We start from the raw sequence: 13975 nt of genomic DNA, 5'->3' as shown, positions 1-13975 counted from the left end.
ATGAGAGACACAGAGAGAGGCAGAGATACAGGCAGAGGGAGAAGCAGGCTCCATGCAGGAAGCTCGATGCAGGACTCAATCCAGGGACCTTGGGATCATGCCCTGAGCCAAAGGCAGATGCTCAACCACTGAGCTACCCAGGCATCCCCAATGCACATATTATTGAGTGGATATATGTTTTCATTTCTCTGGAATGTGTGCCCAGGAGTGTGATTGCTGGGTTGTATGGTAGGTATATGTTTAGTTTTAAGAGAAACTGCCAAATGGTTTTCCAGAGCAGCTGTACCATTTACATTTCCACCAACAAAGCACTAGTGTTGGTTTCTCTCATCACACACTCCTCCACAGACAGATTATACATCTATTTGTCTCTCTTCATTAGGACATAATGAGCCTGACAAGTGTCAGAACTGGTCACTATCCCTGTATGAGACACTCATATTAATGGGACACAGAAAGAAGCATGCAAGTAGGCCCTTCCTTTCAGCAGGCTGAAAAACAGCAATTTCCTTTCAGTCCATCCCTATCCCCAGCCTCCTGAGGTCATCATCCCATGTCTTCATGCAATTCCTCTGAAATGTCTGTTGTGTTCTTTGCTCTTTACCTTCTAGCTAATGTTACCACACGGTGGTATACACTTAGGGGTTCTCTTCTGGCTTTCAGAATTTCAAGAGGCATGTGTGGTTTGTAGAGGGTTAGACTCATCTTGTATTGATCTATAGAGTATTGTCCATGGATATCTGGCAGGTTGTATAAGATTGACTTGAAATGAGGGGCAGGTATCCATGAGAGATGGTCAAGGATATTTCACAGGACCTAGTCCTTGGTGGGAAGTAAGTCTTTCTCTAGATTTCCTTCCTAGACCCAGGGTCTGGCTAGAGTGAGGCATTGGTACAGAGTCCACTATTGACCTGGCTGCCCCAAACTCAGGATAAGTGAAGAGCCACTTGGAAGAGAAGGAAGTCTTTGATGGGGCCAGCAACACATCCTCCAGGGCTTGAAAGAATAGCTAGAAGGAATATGAGCTGAGACCATCACCTATCACCTCTAATAATAGAGATCAGAACAGGAGACCACCTATAATTCTGAAAGACAAAATTAATTCTATTTAAGGTTGTAGGGTCAGTGATTCCATAAGTCCAAGAAGGGAGTGGTTGCTGAGCCCCTTCTGGATACTAGGAACACACAGGCTCTAATTCTGCTGTCTACCACCAGAAGCTTACAGCAACACTTAAACTGATACACTCTTAAGTAAGATATAGGCATAGAGGGGGGCGCCTGGGTGGCTCAGTCGATTAAGCATCTGCCTTCAGCTCAGGTCTTGATCCCAGGGTCCTGGGATTGAACCCCTCTTCAGGTTCCCTGCTCAGTGGGGAGTCAGCTTCTTCCTCTGCCTCTGCTCCTCCCTCTGCTTGTGCTTGCTCTCCCTGTCAAGTAAATTAAAAAAAAATTTTTTTTAAGACTTTTTTATTCATGAGAGACAGAGAGAGAGAGAGGCACAGACACAGGCAGAGGGAGAAGCAGGCTCCATGCAGGGAGCCTGACATGGGATTTGATCCCGGGTCTCCAGGATCAGGCCCCGGGCCGAAGGCAGATGCTCAACCACTGAGCAACCCAGGCACCCCTCTGCCTTTTCTTCTAGGAGTTTTATAGCTTTAAGTTATATACTTCAGTCTATGATCCATTCTGAGTTACTGCGGTATATGATCAGATATATGGAATGAAGTATGTATTTTTTGCATCTGGGTGTCTAATTGTTCCAGAACTATTTGTTGAAAAGACTGCTGTAGGCAGCCCTGGTGGCTCAGTGGTTTAGCGCTGCCTTCAGCCCAGGGTGTGATCCTGGAGTCCTGGGATCTAGTCCCAAGTCGGGCTCCCTGCATGGAGCCTGCTTCTCCCTCTGCCTCTGTCTCTGCCTCTCTCTCTCTGTCTCTCATGAATAAATAAATAAAATCATTTTTTAAAAGTTAAACAAGACAAAACAAAACAAAAAGACTGCTGCTTCTTTGCACTTTTGTCAAATATCAATGAACTCTGTATGTGTCGGTATATTTTCTAGACTCCCTATTCTGTTCCATTGATATATTTGTCTCTCTTTATGCTGATACCACACTGTCTTGATTGCTCTAATCTTTTAAGTCTTGGTTTTGTCAGGTAGTTCAAGTCTTCCAGCATTATCATTTTACAAAGTTGTTTTTGACTATTTCTAGGTCCTTTGCATTTCCTTTTTTTTTTTTTTAAGATTTTATTTATTTATTCACGACAGACACAGAGAGAGAGAGGCAGAGACATAGGCAGAGGGGGAAGCAGGCTACCCGCAGGGAGCCTGATGTAGGACTCTATCCCAGTCCCCGGGATCATGCCCTGAGCCAAAGGCAGACGCTCAACCGCTGCACCACCCAGGCATCCCTCTCGTCTCAATATTGAGATGATATATCCCCATTATTTAAGTTCCTTAATTTCTCTCAATTTTTTATTATTTCCAGAGGAAAGGTCTTACCAATCATTTTTCAAATTCATCAGTAACTATTTCATTTTTATTTATTATTTTATTTTATTTATTTATTCGTGAGAAACACAGAGAGAGAGGCAGTGACATAGGCAGAGGGAGAAGCAGGCTCCCCACAGGGAGCCCAATGCTGGACCTGATGCCTGATGCTGGACCTAATCCCTGGAGCCCAGGATCACACCCAGAGCTGAAGGCAGATGCTCAGCTGCTGAGCCACCCATGCGTCCCTCTTTTTTTAGTTTTTAAAGTTTATTTATTTTTAAGTAAACTCTACACCCATTTATATATATGTTTTAATTTTTAAAAAGATTATTTATTTATTTGTTTATTTGTGAGAAGCACAGAGAGAGGCAGAGACATAAGCAGAGGGAGGAGAAGCAGCTTCCACGCAAGGAGCCGGATGTGGAACTCGATTCCGGGATCCCGGGATCACGCCCTGAGCCAAAGGCAGATGCTCAACCGCTGAGCCACGCAGGTGTCCCTGGAAACTGAAATTTTAAAAATGCAATAGCATTTGCAATAACATTTTAAAATGATGGGACGCCTGGGTGGCTTAGTGGTTGAGCATCTGACTTTGGCTCAGGGAATGATCCCGCAATCGCAGGATCAGGTCCCACATCAGGCTCCCTGGAGCCTGCTTCTCCCTCTGCCTGTATCTCTGCCTTTCTCTCTGGGTTTCTCATAAATAAATAAATAAATAAATAAATAAATAAATAAATAAATAAAATCTTAAAAAAAATAAAATAATGGGATCCCTGGGTGGCTCAGTGGTTTAGTGCCTGCCTTTGGCCCCAGGGCATGATCCTGGAGTCCTGGGATTGAGTCCCGAGTGGCGTTCCCTGCATGGATCCTGCTTCTTCCTCTGCCTGTGTCTCTGCCTCTCTTTTTGTGTCTCTCATAAATAAATAAATAAAATCTTAAATAAATAAATATACAAATATATAAATTTCAGTTTCTTTTTTATTTATTTATTTATGATAGGCACACAGTGAGAGAGAGAGGCAGAGACATAGGCAGAGGGAGAAGCAGGCTCCATGTACCAGGAGCCCGACGTGGGATTCGATCCCGGGTCTCCAGGATCGCGCCCTGGGCCAAAGGCAGGCGCTAAACCGCTGCACCACCCAGGGATCCCCTAAATTTCAGTTTCCAGGGTGCCCGGCTGGTTTGGTCAGAAGAGCATGCGACTCTTGATCTCAGGATTGTGAATTTGAGCCCTGAGTTGGGTGTAGAGATTACTTAAATAAATGAACTTTAAAAAATAATAAAATAAAATTTCCAATAGTTCATTGCCAGTATATAGATATAATATGATTTTTTAATATATAATATGAATTTTGTATAATGATTTTATATCCTACAACCCTGACTTAAGTCTAGAAGTCTTTTTGTAGATTCTAGTTTTACTTCCTCCTTTCCAATCTTGATGCCTTTTTCTTCTTTTTCTTTTTTCCTATTGCACTAGGTAGAACAATATCACAATAGTACAGTATTGATTAGAAGTGATAAGAGCGGACATCATTGCTTATTTTCTTATCTTGGGGAGAAACCATATTTTAGGATTTTTTTTTTAAGATTTTGTTTATTTATTCATGAAAGACACACAGAGAGAGAGAGGCAGAGACACAGGCAGAGGGGGAAGCAGGCTCCATGCAGGGAGCCCGTCGCAGGACTCCATCCGGGACTCCAGGATCTCGCCCTGGACTGAAGGCGGCACTAAACTGCTGGGCCACTGGGGCTGCCCATTTTTTTAGGGTTAATTGTAATGTTATTTGTAGGTGTTTCATTGATGCCTTTTAACTCCGTTCTTTTTTTTTTTTTTAACTCAGTTCTTTTTAAAATTATTATTATTATTTTTTTTTGAGAGAGAGAGAGAGAGAGAGAGAGAGAGAGAGTGTGAACCCATAGTAGGGGTATGATAGGAATGGGCAGAGGGAGAGGGAGAGAGAGAGAATCCAAAGCAGGCTCTATGCCCAGTGTGGAGCTGACGCAGGGCTCAATCTTATGACCCTGAGATCGTGATCTGAGCCGAAATCAAGAGTTGGACACTTAACCAACTGAGTCACTCAGGTGCCCCTAAACTCATTTCTTAAAGTGGAAGCTGATGGCATTCACTTTAGGCTTTCCCTCTTTTTTAATCTTTTTTTTTAAAGATTTATTTATTTATTTATTCATAATAGACACACACACACACAGAGGCAGAGACACAGGCAGAAGGAGAAGCAGGCTCCATGCAGGGAGCCCGATGTGGGACTTGATCCTGGGACTTGATCCTGGGACTCCAGGATCACGCCCTGGGACAGAAGGCAGGCACTAAATCACTGAGCCACCCAGGGATCCCTAGAATGATAATTTTTTTTTTAATTTTTTTTTAGAATGATAATTTAAAAGCATGTTTTGAAAATGAAGAGTCAGAATACATAAGGTAAAATGAAAGTGAACGCTGAATTAGATTTACATTTGAGAGGAAAGGAAGTTACTATATTGTTCAAAAGAACAAGGAGAACTATGACATAAGTCTGTAAAGAATTCACGGTTTAAGGGAATAAAATATCTAAGATCCTTTCTGTTGGGTACTTTTTACAGGCTGAATTGTGCCTCCCCACCCCACATTCATAGGTTGAAGTCTAAATCCTCCATACCTAAGAATGTCCTGTATTTGGAGATAGGGGTTATTAAATTAACATGAAGCCATTAGGATGAGGCCCTAATTTAACACAATTAAAGGGGCAGCAAGGGGTGCTTGGGTAGCTCAGTCCATTAATGTCTGCCTTCAGCTCAGGTCATCATCCCAGGGGTCCTGGCATTAAGCTCTGGGTTGGGCTCCCTGATCAGTGGGCAGTCTGCTTCTGCCTCTCTCTCTGCCCCCCCACCCCCACTTGTATGTTCTCTCTCTTCTCTCAACTGAATAAATAAAATCTTAAAACAAAACAAAACAAAACAAAAAAAAAACAACCAGGGTGTCTGGGTGGCTCAGTTGGTTAAGCATCTGCCTTTGGTTCAGATCATGATCCCAGTGTCCTGGGATTAAGCCCCATGTTAGGCTTCTCTCAGCAGGGAGTCTGTTTCTTCCTCTGCCCCTTTCCTCACTCATACTTGTGCTTGCTTTCTCTCTGAAATAAATAAAATTAAATTAAAAAAAATTTTTTTAAAAGGCAGCAAGAGGGCAACCAAGATAAGAAGAGAGCCCTCAGATATATACCAATATATACCCGCCAATACTGTGATCTTGGACTTCCACTCTCTAGAACTGTGAGAAAATAAATTTTTGTTGTTTAAGCCACTCAGTCTGTGATGTTTTTTTATGGCAGTCCTAGCAAACCAAAACAAGGATATAAAGTTCCATTGGTTTTATCATTTGTTGCTGGATCCAGCTGGGCCTGAAGATGGAGACTACCTCAGGTCTTTTGAGAAGACCTAGTGTTGCCATATCCTAATGGTGGAAAGCTAGTTAATTTCTCTGTACTCTGTGTTTTTTCATCATAAAACAGCACTTAATAATAGGGCAGCCCGGGTGGCTCAGCAGTTTGGCACCTGCCTTTGGCCCAGGGCGTGATCCTGGAGACCCGGGATCGAGTCCCATGTCGGGCTCCCTGCGTGGAGCCTGCTTCTCCTTCTGCCTGTGTCTCTGCCCCGCTCTCTCTCTCTCTCTCTGTGTCTCTCATGAATAAATAAATAAAAATCTAAATAATAATAATAATAATAATAATAAATATAGTCATGATCTCAGGGTCCTGGGATCAAGCCCCATGTCTGGCTCCACACTCAGCAGGGAGTGTGCTTGAGATTCTCTCTCTCTCTTCCATCATTCTCTGCTGCTGGCATGCATGCACGTGTGCACACTCTCTCTCTCTTTCAAATAAACAAACAGATTTTTTAATAAAAGGTGATCAATAAACATTAGGCTATTTCAGTTTTCTCATAGACTATATCTTGTCCAGTATCTTATAATAACCTCTATATTTATGCCACATTTTAACTGTATTTATACAATCTTTTTTTCATATATTTTTTTCTAATTAAAAGGCATGGCAGAGGTTAGTATTTCCAATTTGCAAACTGAAAGAAAAACTGAGGACAAGGCCAGTTGTGTGGTTGCTGAAGACCACACAGTGAGGCTGGACAAAGGTAGGAGGCAGGCCAGATCTTTCTTAGGGTGTTTGTGACTTCTCTGCATTTTTTTTAAACTGATTTTTTAAAATATTTTTATTTATTCATGAGAGACACAGGCAGAGGGAGAAGCAGGCCCCATGTAGGGAGCCCGACGTGGGACTCCATCCCGGGACTCCAGGATCACGCCCTGGGCTGAAGGCGGCACTAAACCACTGAGCCACCTGGGCTGCCTGACTTCTCTGCATTTGACCTCATCACCAACTGGTGAAATGTACCAGGTTGCCTGTCCTACATTAAAAGTGACAAAAGTCACTGCAATTGTGACTTTTGAACTCTGGGCAGGTTTTTTGTTGTTTTGTTTTGAGAGAGAGAGAGGAAGAGAGTCTTAAGCAGGCTCCACACCCAGTGCAGAGCCCGACTTGGGGCTTGATCATACAACCCTGAGATCATGACCTGAGCTGAAATCAAGAGTCAGACACTTAACCGACTGAGCCACTCAGGTGCCCCTTGAACTCTGTTTTTTTAATAATTTTCCTGTTTTGGATCGCAATGAACTGCCCACCTGTAACAGTTCTGCTACAGCATGGTAACTTCTTGTTTTAGTGGCTCTGATCCTAGAAATCAGACTCCACTTGATACCAATGTATATAAAACAGCAATCAGTAGCTCTGAGGTGGAGATTCCAGGAGCTATGTTCTTCCATCTCATGCTTCTGATTTTAACTGCTCAGAGGCCTTCAGAGCTCCCTTCTGGGATGTGGGAGGCTAGCTACTGGTTATGTAGTACCCTGCCGACTTGCCCAGTCCCAGCAATGCAATCTCACCAACAGCTGTGGCACAGTCAGTACCTACTAAATAAATGGCCGAGTGGTTTTGATATGCCCCCAGTCACGCCATCAAAGGGCTCTCCCCAGTGTCACCAGGGATTCCAGTGGGCAATTTTCAAAGGCTATGGAAACCTCCAAAGTTTCCAGCCTGAGCAGCAGAATGAGAATTGCCATCAACTACAGTAGGAGTAGATTTTGAGTAAAGACCAGCAGCTCCATTTTGGAGTTAGGGAAGAGGGGTCTAGCTGGAGATAAAAATTTGGGAATTAGTAGCATATTAATACTAATTTAAAGCCAGGAGACCAGGGCATGTGCACCAATGGAAGAAATATAAATGGAAAAGTGCAGAACCCTGAGCAGCTTAAACATTTAGAATTTGGGAGGTGAACCAGAACCATAAAGAAGGCTAAGAGGGTTGCCAGTGTGGTGAGACAAAAGCAAAGGAAATGTCAGGGGAGGGAGACATGGCCTGTGTTGGATTCTGTTCTTAACTACCTTGAGACTCCTGTGCTGGAGAAGTTATCGACGGCCTCCAGGGCCTCCGGCTTAAACAGGACCCAGGCCCAGTGGCTGCCCTGTGAAAGGGCCATCATGAACTTGCAGCCTCGCTGAGCCTTCAGGTTGACTTCAGCCTCAGCAAACATCTGACTACAACCACATGGGCCTCTCCACAGGACTTCTCACAACACGGTAGCTGACTCTCTCAGAGAAGTCATGAGAGATGGGGATCTGATAAAGCCCCACTAAAGCCTTCAGATGACTGCGGGTATACCTGATAATTTGACTGCAACCTCTTAAGAGACATTGAGCTGAAACCACCCAGCTAAGCCACTGCCAGATTCCTAAGAAACCAGTGAGATAATAAATATTTGTTGTTTTAAGCCACTATACTTTGTGGTGACTTGAATGTGGTAACAACTAATACATGTGGTAATAGCCTCATTTCATGGGTGAAGGTGAAGATCAGAGGGACAAGATGACCAGCTCAAGGTCATGGAATGAACAAATGACAGAACCAGCCTACACTCAAGAGTAGGATCTTGCACATGACATGTTGTTGACAAGTATTTGTTGAATGGGCCCAATTATTTTTTTCTGTTGTCAAGTTAGGTTATAGTTGAAGTACAATAGTGATGAGTTATAACCAATTATTATACACATAATGACAATCTTATGACTAATTAAATGCTGTGGGTCCCAGAGGCCTCTCCTTTCCATTAAGTGACTTGCTGACCCAAGGAAAGGCAAAGGCCTGTGTATGTGGACATTTGTTCTCTTTGTAGCCCAGAATCCAAATATGCTTATTTGAGGGGAATCCCAAGAGAGATAAGAAATAGGACCTGTATCAGTCAGGGTCCAATCAGAAGAAACCATACAAGAATTTAAACAGTGATTTAATATAAAAATTATGAACTGTCTGGTAAGAATTCTTTTGGGGGGGGAGGGCAGCCCGGGTGGCTCAGCGATTTAGCACCGCCTTCAGCCCAGGGTGTGATCCTGGAGACCTGGGATCAAGTCCCACATCAGGCTCCCTCCATAGAGCCTGCTTCTCCCTATGCCTGTCTTTCTCTGCTCTCTCTCTCTGTCTCTCATGAATAAATGAATAAAAAAATTTTTTTTTAAAGAACGTGGTTTGGATTTCAGAGCATGGTTCAGATTTATGAAATACATACAGAATAAATATCGAGAAATTATTGCCGAATGGCAGAATTTGCTGGAAATCACCCCTTTAGGATACTGGGGAAAGCTGTTCATGGGAAAGTGTCTCACCAGAAGGATTTCATTATAAAACTGCCTATAGAAGTAAGCCAGGGAAAGCTGCTGGCTCTGGGTGCTGCTGACTGCTGGGCACTGCAGGGGATTGGTGCTAGAGAAGCCATCTGCACTGCAGGAGTCGGCAAATGAGCAAACCAGGAAGGAAACCTCCTTCTTTTTGCAGTGTGTCTCCAGTGCCCTCCACTGACTAAGCTTCACATCATGCCTGCTGTCAAAGGAAAGATATTTAAAGGGCCCAGATCCATTTTTGAAGAGCAGACAATGAAGAATGAATTTGGAGCTGAGAAGCAATAAATTGATAACTAGCACAACCTGGCTCAAACATTATCCACAGAAATTCTACAGCTCAGACATTTTGCTCAAGGCAGCAAATGACAGTTTTTCCATGGCTTGAGAAAAACAGAAAAACAAAAACTAATTATGGTAACCAGCTCCATTAGGCAGAAGTCTCAAACTAAAGTTGGGTAGCCAAGGGAGATACAAAAGCAAGTAAAATAGGCTTGGTACATAAAAAGTCAAATGCCAGGAGGGGGAAAAAAACATCTAAACTTAAAAAAAAAAAAAAATCTAAACTTAAAAAAAAAAATTTATTCATGAGAGACACAGAGAGAGAGGCAGAGACACAGGCAGAGGGAGAAGCAGGCTCCCTGTAAGGAGCCTGATGGGGGACTCAATCCCGGATCCCAGGATCACACCCTGAGCCGAAGGCAGACACTTAACCACTGAGCTACCCAGGCGTCCCTAAACTTTTTTTTTTTTTTTTTAATTGAACCACAGTGCAGGCATGTAACATATAAACTTTATGATGTTGGATATTTCAAAGATAAAATTTTAAAGTACACACTGAAAAATAGAAATCTTTAATTATTAAAATTTTTGTTCATAATCTGTTATTTCTTTGACCTAGAACCAGAAACCTGACACCTGTACCAAGATGTCAATGTCTGGTCTCATATTCCGAGTTGCAATGTGTAGAACTGAATGTAATCTTGCATCCTTTAAGTGGGAGCAAAATTTAGTTTTACTCAATTTCATAACAGAAAACAGTTGTTCACAAACATAGGTGCTTCCAAGCATGGACAGAATCTTTGCACAATGGTTTCTATATCTAGGGTAACTTTTGCTGAGGTATTTGTAGAATTCTGGTATTCCAATGTCATCATATTTAGGTTTTTTTTTTAAGATTTTATTTATTTATTCATGAGAGACACAGAGAGAAAGAAAGGCAGAGATACAGGCAGAGGGAGAAGCAGGCTCCCCACAAGGAGCCTGATGTGGGACTCAATCCCGGACCCCAGGATCTCGCCCTGAGCCGAAGGCAGATGCTCAACCGCTGAGCCACTGAGGTGTCCCCATATTTAGTTTTTAATACGGTATTACACTGTAGTTCAATAACTTCCATTTGTAATTCTTCATTAACACCGTTAATGTTAATTGAGAAAGGTGAGCTAAACGATATGAGTTCATTTTCATAATGTTTTAAGTCAAAGAACCTTTTTTGGAATTCAATTTTTGGCTCCACAATTTTGGGGACATAGATTAAGCCATCACTCTCATTTCTTAAAATTGATTTCAGTGTAGGAAAGTGAGCCAGATTATTTACAGCCAAATGAGTTTCCCAAAGACTCAATTTTGCTGGGAAAGAGCAAACTGAATCATAACATTTGTGTCAGCACTTGTGAACGTCTTTGCAGAGAAATATTTATTTATTTTTTTTTAATTTTTTTTTAATTTTTATTTTTTGTTTTTTTTTTTTTGTTTGTTTTTTTTTTGCAGAGAAATATTTAAAGTGTCTAGGTGGTTTGTAATGTCAGCCAAAAAGGCCAGGTCTCTGATCCAGTCTTCGCTAGTGAGCTGGGAAAGGGGTTTTCCCTTGGAAGACATGAATAAATTTATATCTTTTATTAATTCCAAAAATGTCTTCAGTACCATGCCATGAGAAAGCCACCTTACCCTTTATATAAAAGATTACCAGATCGTGCATCCAGTTCCTCAAGCGAAGCACTGAACTGCCTGTGGTTGGAGCCACGAGTGCGTATCCAGTTCACTGTGTTAATCATATCCATGACATGTTCTAATTTTAACTTTTTAGTACAAAACAATTCTTGGTGAGTAATGCAGTGAATAGACTTAAGTTCTGCATCTTTGAAAAACTTTTTGACCTTGGATTTAAGTTTTGCAACACGTCCAGTGTTATCACAGACCACTGCGGGAGTAGGATCTGTGGTTACACTTACTAGTTTGACCAGTCAACATTAAACTTTTCAAGACTTTTCTCGATATATAAAAATAAGTCATTTTCAGATGTTGGGTCTGTCATGGGCACCATGTCCAAAAGTTCTTCAGTGATGTCAAAATTCTCATCAACACCCCAGATAAATATAATTAACTGGCTTGTATTATTTATGTATGTGCTGTCATCAACTGCAATAGAAAATGTCACAAATGATTTCACTTTTTCTTGCAACTTATCCTGTAGGTTCTCAGCCATATCTTTTACTCAATGAGCAACAGTGTTTCCACTTAGATTTTTATGTCTGAAAATGCTTGTTTCTGCTCTGGACACATGATTTCTGCTGCACTCAACAGACAGTCTTTGATAAACTCATCATCTATAAAAGGTTTTGATGCCCAGGCAATTTTTTCATTTATGACATAACTGCATTTCACAGCAGCATCGTTTACCTTATTTGTATTTAATGATAAATGCAGAAGAAAGTTTAGTCCTCTTTTTAGTTCATTAAGGTTTTTTTAAAAAAGATTTTATTTATTTATTCATGAAAGAGAGAGAGGGGCAGAGACATAGGCAGAGGGAGAAGCAGGCTCCATGCAGAAAACCCGATGTGGGACTCGATCCCAGGACCCCGGGATCATGACCTGAGCCGAAGGCAGATGCTCAACCACTCAGCCATCCACGCGTCCCTTTAGTTTTTCATTACGCATCTTTTCCATATACCAATCAAGATTCTGACTATGGTTTGTTTCTTTTTTTTTTTTTTTTTATGGCTTGTTTCATAATGGTGTCTTAAGTTGTTTTCTTTTGATACAAAGTCTGGTTACATACTAAACACAGGACTATTCTTAACTTCCACAAAGAAATATGCTGGTTCCCACTTTTCTTGAAACATGCAGCGCTCTTGATCCATTTTTCGTTTTCCCACTTTGACAGAGACATAGGTACAAAAAGAGAGTTCACGTCTCTTTACTATAAGAGAAACAACAGCTCAAGCCTGATGATAAATGGTAACTGATACTGGTTTGGAGGAGTGGAGGAGGGAGGAGTGGAAACTGCAGCAAACTGTAAAACCTTCCAAAGGGAGCAGCCATTACTCAGCTGGGGTGGACTCTTGCTATGTGGGAACGCAGGCCCACTGTCACCAGATCTTCCCAATTTTTGAAGCAAAAGCAGATACTGTACTTTAAACACAAAATCAGCCTGTTTTTAGATATTGTAAATTAAAGCAAAAAATATTAGATATTGTGAAAGGCAAACAAGTCTAAGGATCGTAAACAGCCCCGTGGCAGCAGTTTGGCCTCTGTGGCCCCAGTCACCTCCTAGCATGCGGCCATCTCCAGGGTGGCCAGAGCTTCTACCCCACACCGACCCAGGATGGCTTCACCCGGCAGGGGAGAACCTGCCAGAAGCACGACTTTATCCTCAGTGGTGTGGCCCTCCAGGGAGGCTACATGGGTCTAGGGAAGAAAAGGAGAGTCAAGAGTGTTGTCTGAGGAAATCACAGGAAGCCAGGCAAAGGCACGTGGGGTAGGGAAGCTCAGGGATACACTATTGCCTTCGCCTTGATGTGAGCAAAGGCCTCCAGACCAGTCACCTCAAGAGTGTGCAGCTCCCAGGCGCGGACGAGGAGCTGCACGTCAGTGACTCGCGGGCAGAGAAGAGCGAAGTCAGCCGATGGGAGGCGCAGGGGAGGGCTGTGGGGTCCTGGGCAGTTCGCGGCGCCAAGAGCACTTGTGCCCGGACAGCATCCCAGGGGAACGCGTGCGGGCAGAGCTAGCCGGAGCCCACCGTGAGGACGTGCCCGGCCCACGCCCTGCTTCCCAGGCCCCCTGAGCCGCGCCGCGCCCGCCCCTCAGGCATCAGCTGCCGCTCCCCACCTGTGCTACCTGCGACACCGCCTCGCGCCGCCGGACCGTGGAAACGGAAGCGGAGGCTACGCACCCACGCACTACCTCCCCCGCTACCCAGGGCGCCTGGCGCCACTGCCCGCCCCCGCCTGCTCCCCCCTCCTCCCCCCGCCTCCTCTCCCCCCCTCACCCCGCCTCCTCTCCCCCTCCTCCTCCCGCCTCCTCTCCCCCCCTCCTCCCCTCGCCTCCTCCCCCCTCCTCTCCCCCTCCTCCCCTCGCCTCCTCTCCCCCTCCTCTTCCCGCCTCCTCTCCCCCTCCTCCCCTCGCCTCCTCTCCCCCTCCTCCTCCCGCCTCCTCTCCCCCCCTCCTCCCCTCGCCTCCTCCCCCCTCCTCTCCCCCTCCTCCCCTCGCCTCCTCTCCCCCTCCTCCTCCCGCCTCCTCTCCCCCTCCTCCCCTCGCCTCCTCTCCCCCTCCTCCTCCCGCCTCCTCTCCCCCTCCTCCCCCGCCTCCTCCCCCCGCCTCCTCTCCCCCTCCTCTGGAGGCTGCAGGCCAGAAAGCGGTGTCCAGTGCTGAAGGCACCTTTCGCGATGCTGAGACGCGGGCTCTCTGCACCCTGGGGGACGGGGCAGATGATGGCAGCCCCTTAGCCTGACACTCAGAAGTCCAGCTAT

General features: G+C 44.2%; 1 long non-coding RNA gene across 1 annotated transcript; it reads right to left on the bottom strand.

The window, feature by feature from the left end:
* Positions 1 to 12197: 12197 nt before the first annotated feature.
* Positions 12198 to 13416, bottom strand: LOC144292296 (uncharacterized). Its single transcript, XR_013359735.1, has 2 exons — positions 13335 to 13416; positions 12198 to 12914 (listed from the first exon to the last, which is right to left on the bottom strand). It is a non-coding gene; the product is annotated as an uncharacterized LOC144292296 (long non-coding RNA).
* Between the last annotated feature and the right edge of the window lie 559 nt (positions 13417 to 13975).

The sequence above is a fragment of the Canis aureus genome, chromosome 21, assembly GCF_053574225.1.
Source record: "Canis aureus isolate CA01 chromosome 21, VMU_Caureus_v.1.0, whole genome shotgun sequence".
Classification (NCBI taxonomy): Eukaryota; Metazoa; Chordata; class Mammalia; order Carnivora; family Canidae; genus Canis; species Canis aureus.
This window is presented reverse-complemented; position numbering and strand designations above follow the sequence as displayed.